Raw genomic sequence first — 6,907 nt, forward strand, 5'->3', positions numbered from 1 at the left:
GGCGGGGCTCTCTTGAAAGCTTACCCGCCTTCGCTGGTTCCCCGGTCGGCCGCGAGTAGCGAGAATTCGGCCTCTTCGCCCGGAGCGCGGCTCAACTTTTGCGAAAATGCACTAAGTGCCAAAGCCCATTCATTTACAACGGCGTGTCCGCCAGAGGGCGCATTTCCCGCCGCGGAACGGCCGGCGGGGCTCGTCGGAGAGCGTGTCCGCCTCTCGGTGGTTCTTACCGGGCGTGGGTCGGCGTCCGCTGTCGGTACTTTACGGGACCACGTTCGGCCCGCGGACCAGCCGGCGGGGCTCCCTAGAAAGCTTACCCGCCTTCGCTGGTTCCCCGGTCGGCCGCGAGTGGCGAGAATTCGGCCTCTTCACCCGGAGCCCGGAGCGACTTTTGCCATTTTTTTTCTAAGTGCCAAGGGCTCTCGCGCCGCGATGCGTCCGCCTCTGCTGGTTCCCCGGTCGGCCGCGAGTGGCGATAATTCGGCCTCTCCACCCGGAGCCCGGAGCGACTTTTGCCAAATTTTTTCTAAGTGCCAAGGGCTCTCGCACCGCGATGCGTCCGCCTCTGCTGGTTCCCCGGTCGGCCGCGAGTGTCGAGAATTCGGCCTCTTCACCCGGAGCCCGGGCCGACTCCCGCCGATATGATCACATCATGATCCTATAGCAAGTGTCGTACAACCATAACATGATGTACAAAATAAATATATAAATATTAACATCACCTATAAACATTAAATATATAAATATTAACATCACCTATAAACATTAAATATATAAATATTAACATCACCTATAAACATTATGAATACAATGTTTATAACCGAATGCTCACTTTATATTATTTGGCTGTAAATGCGAGCATAAGTTGTATATATCATGTATTTATCCACGAACCGTTAAACAGATGTCAAGTCAGGCTACCTTAAGAGAGTCATAGTTACTCCCGCCGTTTACCCGCCTGTGTGCGAGAGGCGGTGTAATTTCTCTCCGTGTCCGCTGGAGGGAGGTATTTCCCCGTTACGACCTCCGGGAAGATCACCGGGACGCGGAGAACGCTTAGCCGGGGCGCTTGGAGCCTCGTTCGGCTTAGAAAGTGAGGTGGAAAGCACTCGGGGAACCGGCTGGAGGTGCTGTGGAAGTCCAGCGGGCCGCGTAAAACGCTTAGCCGGGGCTCTGGAAGCCGCGTTCGGCTTAGAAAGTGAGGAGGAATGCATCATGAGAACCGGCTGGAGGTGCTGTGGAAGCTCGGCGGGCCGCGTAAAACGCTTAGCCGGGGCTCTGGAAGCCTCGTTCGGCTTAGAAAGTGAGGAGGAATGCATCATGAGAACCGGCTGGAGGTGCTGTGGAAGCTCGGCGGGCCGCGTAAAACGCTTAGCCGGGGCTCTGGAAGCCTCCTCGGGCTTCAAGAGTTAGGAGGAAAGCCCCATGAGAACCGGCTGGAGGTGCTCTGGAAGCTCATCGGCCAGCGGAAAACGCTTAGCCGGGGCTCTGGAAGCCTCCTCGGGCGTCGAGAGTTAGGAGAAAAAGCACCCCCGAGAACCGGCCGGGTCCTCCACGAACCGTGAAAAAGATGTCGAGTGCCGCTACCTTAAGAGAGTCATAGTTACTCCCGCCGTTTGGCCGAAGGTGTATTTACTCGCCGTGTCCGCTGGAGGGAGGTATTTCCCCGCTCCAACGTCACCGGCGGCTTCCGAACGTCTCTCCGAGCGCTCGGAAGTCCGCGCGGGGGGGAGAAGCGGGCCGTGCGAGGTACCGTGTGGAGCTGGACCGTCACCTGGTCCGCTCGTCGTGCGCGCCGGCCGCTGGAAGTCGAATAAAGCTCCGCGATCTCATCCGCGGTGCTTGTAAACAGCCGATCCGCTGGGCTGGAGCTATTTTGGGCCACTTGGCGCGCGCGCACGGCCTCCCGGATGGTGCCGCGTGGAGTGCGCGAGCGCACCGGCCGCTGGAAGTCGAATGAAGCTCCGCGATCTCATCCGCGGAGCTTGTAAAGTGCAGATCCGCTGGGCTGGAGCTATTTTGGGCCACTTGGCGCGCGCGCACGGCCTCCCGGAGGTGCCGGGTGGAGTGCGCGAGCGCACCGGCCGCTGGAAGTCGCATAAAGCTCCGCGATCTCATCCGCGGAGCTTGTAAACAGCCGATCCGGTCGTCTTGGAGCTATTTTCGGCCACTTGGCGCGCGCGCACGGCCTCCCGGAGGTGCCGGGTGGAGTGCGTGAGCGCACGGGCCGCTGGAAGTCGAATAATGCTCCGCGATCTCATCCGCGGTGCTTGTAAAGAGCCGATCCGCTGGGCTGGAGCTATTTTGGGCCACTTGGCGCGCGCGCACGGCCTCCCGGAGGTGCCGGGTGGAGTGCGCGAGCGCACCGGCCGCTGGAAGTCGGATAAAGCTCCGCGATCTCATCCGCGGTGCTTGCAAACAGCCGATCCGCTGGGCTTGGAGCTATTTTCGGCCACTTGGCCCGCGCGCACGGCCTCCCGGCTGTCCCGGTGGTCCCGGTAGCCTCCGCGGACGGTTAAAAAAATCTCAAGTGAGCCTACCATAAGAGAGTGACAGTTACTCCCGCCGTTTGGCCGCTCAAAGTGCCATCAGACGCGCAGCAACGCGAGTGTGCGCTAAGTGCGAGAGGTGGCGTATTTACCCGCCGTGTCCGCTAGAGGGAGGTATTTCCCCGTTACAAGCTCCGGGAAGATCAGCGGGACGCGGAGAACGCTTAGCCGGGGCTCTGGAAGCCTCGTTCGGCTTAGAAAGTGAGGAGTAAAGCACTCGGGGAACCGGCTGGAGGTGCGGTGGAAGCTCAGCGGGCCGCGTAAAACGCTTAGCCGGGGCTCTGGAAGCCTCGTTCGGCTTAAAGAGTGAGGAGTGAAGCACCCGGAGAACCGCCTGGAAGTGCTGTGGAGGCTCGGCGGGCCGCGTAAAACGCTTAGCCGGGGCTCTGGAAGCCTAGTTCGGCTTAAACAGTGAGAAGGAAAGCACCCGGGGAACCGGCTGGAGGTGCTCTGGAAGTCCAGCGGGCCGCGTAAAACGCTTCGCCGAGGCTCTGGAAGCCTCGTTCGGCTTAAATAGTGAGGAGGAAAGCACCCGGGGAACCGGCTGGAGGTGCTGTGGAAGCTCAGCGGGCCGCGTAAAACGCTTAGCCGAGGCTCTGGAAGCCTCGTTCGGCTTAGAAAGTGAGGAGGAATGCATCATGAGAACCGGCTGGAGGTGCTGTGGAAGCTCGGCGGGCCGCGTAAAACGCTTAGCCGGGGCTCTGGAAGCCTCGTTCGGCTTAAACAGTGAGGATGGGAGCACCCGGAGAACCGGCTGGAGGTGCTGTGGAAGTTCAGCGGGCCGCGTAAAACGCTTAGCCGGGGCTCTGGAAGCCTCCTCGGGGGTCAAGAGTTAGGAGAAAAAGCACCCCCGAGAACCGGCCGGGTCGTCCACGAACCGTGAAAAAGATGTCGAGTGCCGCTACCTTAAGAGAGTCATAGTTACTCCCGCCGTTTGGCCGAAGGTGTATTTACTCGCCGTGTCCGCTGGAGGGAGGTATTTCCCCGCTCCAACGTCACCGGCGGCTTCCGAACGTCTCCCCGAGCGCTCGGAAGTCCGCGCGGGGGGGAGAAGCGGGCCGTGCGAGGTACCGGGTGGAGCTGGACCGTCACCGGGTCCGCTCGTCGTGCGCGCCGGCCGCTGGAAGTCGAAAAAAGCTCCGCGATCTCATCCGCGGAGTGCAGATCCGCTGGGCTGGAGCTATTTTGGGCCACTTGGCGCGCGCGCACGGCCTCCCGGAGGTGCCGGGTGGAGTGCGCGAGCGCACCGGCCGCTGGAAGTCGGATGAAGCTCCGCGATCTCATCCGCGGTGCTCACAAACAGCCGATCCGGTCGGCTAGGAGCTATTTTCGGCAACTTGCGCATGCGCACGGCCTCCCGGAGGTGCCGGGCGGCGTGCGTGAGCGCACGGGCCGCTGGAAGTCGAATAATGCTCCGCGATCTCATCCGCGGTGCCTACAACTAGCCGATCCGGTCGGCCTGGAGCTATTTTCGGCCACTTGGCCCGCGCGCACGGGCCTCCCGGCTGTCCCGGTGGTCCCGGTCGCCTCCGCGGACGGTTAAAAAAATCTCAAGTGAGCCTACCTTAAGAGAGTGACAGTTACTCCCGCCGTTTGGCCGCTCAAAGTGCCATCAGACGCGCAGCAACGGGTGTGTGCGCTAAGTGCGAGAGGTGGCGTATTTACCCGCCGTGTCCGCTAGAGGGAGGTATTTCCCCGTTACAAGCTCCGGGAAGATCAGCGGGACGCGGAGAACGCTTAGCCGGGGTGCTGGAAGCCTCCTCGGGCGTCAATAGTTGGGAAGAAAGCACCCCGAGGACCGGCTGGAGGTGCTGTGGAAGTTCGGCGAGCCGCGCAAAACGCTTAGCCGGGGCTCTGGAAGCCTCGTTCGGCTTAAACAGTGAGGAGGAAAGCAGCCGGGGAACCGGCTGGAGGTGCGGTGGAAGCTCAGCGGGCCGCGTAAAACGCTTAGCCGGGGCTCTGGAAGCCTCGTTCGGCTTAAACAGTGAGGATGGGAGCACCCGGAGAACCGGCTGGAGGTGCTGTGGAAGTTCAGCGGGCCGCGTAAAACGCTTAGCCGGGGCTCTGGAAGCCTCGTTCGGCTTAAACAGTGAGGATGGGAGCACCCGGAGAACCGGCTGGAGGTGCTGTGGAGGCTCGGCGGGCCACGTAAAACGCTTAACCGGGGCTCTGGAAGCCTCGTTCGGCTTAAGAAGCGAGGAGGAATGCACCCGGAGAATGACATTTTGAAAAGATTTGACTATAAATGCGATCATATGTAGTATATATCACATATTTATCCACGAACCGTTCAAGAAAATGTCAAATGAGCCTAACTTAAGAGAGTGACTGTTACTCCCGCCGTTTGGCCGCTCAAAGTGCCACCGGACGCGCAGCAACGGGTGTGTGCGCTAAGTGCGAGAGGTGGCGTATTTACCCGCCGTGTCCGCTGGAGGGAGGTAATTCCCCGTTACGACCTCCGGGGAGATCAACGGGACGTGGAGAACGCTTAGCCGGGGCTCTGGAAGCCTCGGGCGGCTTAGAAAGTGAGGAGGAAAGCAGCCGGGGAACCGGCTGGAGGTGCTCTGGAAGCTCAGCGGGCCGCGCAAAACGCTTAGCCGGGGCTCTGGAAGCCTCGTTCGGCTTAAACAGTGAGGAGGAAAGCAGCCGTGGAACCGGCTGGAAGTGCTGTGGAGGCTCGGCGGGCCGCGTAAAATGCTTAGCCGGGGTGCTGGAAGCCTCGTTCGGCTTAAAGAGTGAGGAGTAAAGCACCATGAGGACCGTCTGGAGGTCTTCTGGAAGCACAGCGGGCCGTGGAGAACGCTTAGCCGGGGTGCTGGAAGCCTGGGCCGGCTTAGAGAGTGAGGAGTAAAGCACCATGAGGACCGGCTGGAGGTCTTCTGGAAGCACAGCGGGCCGTGGAGAACGCTTAGCCGGGGTGCTGGAAGTCGAGTAAGGCTCAGCCATCTCGTCCAAGGTGCTTACAAAGTGCATGTCCGCTCGGCTGGAGGTATTTCCGGCCACCCGGCGCGTGTGCACGGCCTCTGGGTGGCTCCGGGCCGGCTAGAATTCCGGACCGCGATCGCTAACTCGCGGGACCCTAAATGGCCCGCGGACCAGCCGGCGGGACCTCGGTGACCACCCATCCGCCTCGCGGTGGTCCCTGGCCGGGTAGAATTCCGGACCGCGATCGGTACCTCGCGGGACCCTAAATGGCCCGCGGACCAGCCGGCGGGACCTCGGTGAGCACCCATCCGCCTCGCGGTGGTTCCCGGCCGGCTAGAATTCCGGACCGCGATCGCTAACTCGCGGGACCCTAAATGGCCCGCGGACCAGCCGGCGGGACCTCGGTGAAGACCCATCCGCCTCGCGGTGGTCCCCGGCCGGCTAGAATTCCGGGCCGCGATCGGTACCTCGCGGGACCCTAAATGGCCCGCGGACCAGCCGGCGGGACCTCGGTGACCACCCATCCGCCTCGCGGTGGTCCCCGGCCGGCTAGAATTCCGGACCGCGACCGCGAACTCGCGGGACCCTAAATGGCCCGCGGACCAGCCGGCGGGACCTCGGTGACCACCCATCCGCCTCGCGGTGGTCCCCGGCCGGGTAGAATTCCGGACCGCGATCGGTACCTCGCGGGACCCTAAATGGCCCGCGGACCAGCCGGCGGGACCTCGGTGAAGACCTATCCGCCTCGCGGTGGTCCCCGGCCGGCTAGAATTCCGGGCCGCGATCGCTAACTCGCGGGACCCTAAATGGCCCGCGGACCAGCCGGCGGGACCTCGGTGACCACCCATCCGCCTCGCGGTGGTCCCCGGCCGGGTAGAATTCCGGACCGCGATCGGTACCTCGCGGGACCCTAAATGGCCCGCGGACCAGCCGGCGGGACCTCGGTGAAGACCCATCCGCCTCGCGGTGGTCCCTGGCCGGGTAGAATTCCGGACCGCGATCGGTACCTCGCGGGACCCTAAATGGCCCGCGGACCAGCCGGCGGGACCTCGGGGAAGACCCATCCGCCTCGCGGTGGTCCCTGGCCGGGTAGAATTCCGGACCGCGATCGGTACCTCGCGGGACCCTAAATGGCCCGCGGACCAGCCGGCGGGACCTCGGTGAAGACCCATCCGCCTCGCGGTGGTCCCTGGCCGGGTAGAATTCCGGACCGCGATCGGTACCTCGCGGGACCCTAAATGGCCCGCGGACCAGCCGGCGGGACCTCGGTGAAGACCCATCCGCCTCGCGGTGGTCCCCGGCCGGGTAGAATTCCGGACCGCGATCGGTACCTCGCGGGACCCTAAATGGCCCGCGGACCAGCCGGCGGGACCTCGGTGAAGACCCATCCGCCTCGCGGTGGTCCCCGGCCGGGTAGAATTCCGGACCGCGATCGG

Source organism: Syngnathus floridae, unplaced genomic scaffold (genome assembly GCF_059516105.1).
Source record: "Syngnathus floridae isolate MCC-2025c unplaced genomic scaffold, RoL_Sflo_1.0 HiC_scaffold_61, whole genome shotgun sequence".
NCBI lineage: Eukaryota > Metazoa > Chordata > Actinopteri > Syngnathiformes > Syngnathidae > Syngnathus > Syngnathus floridae.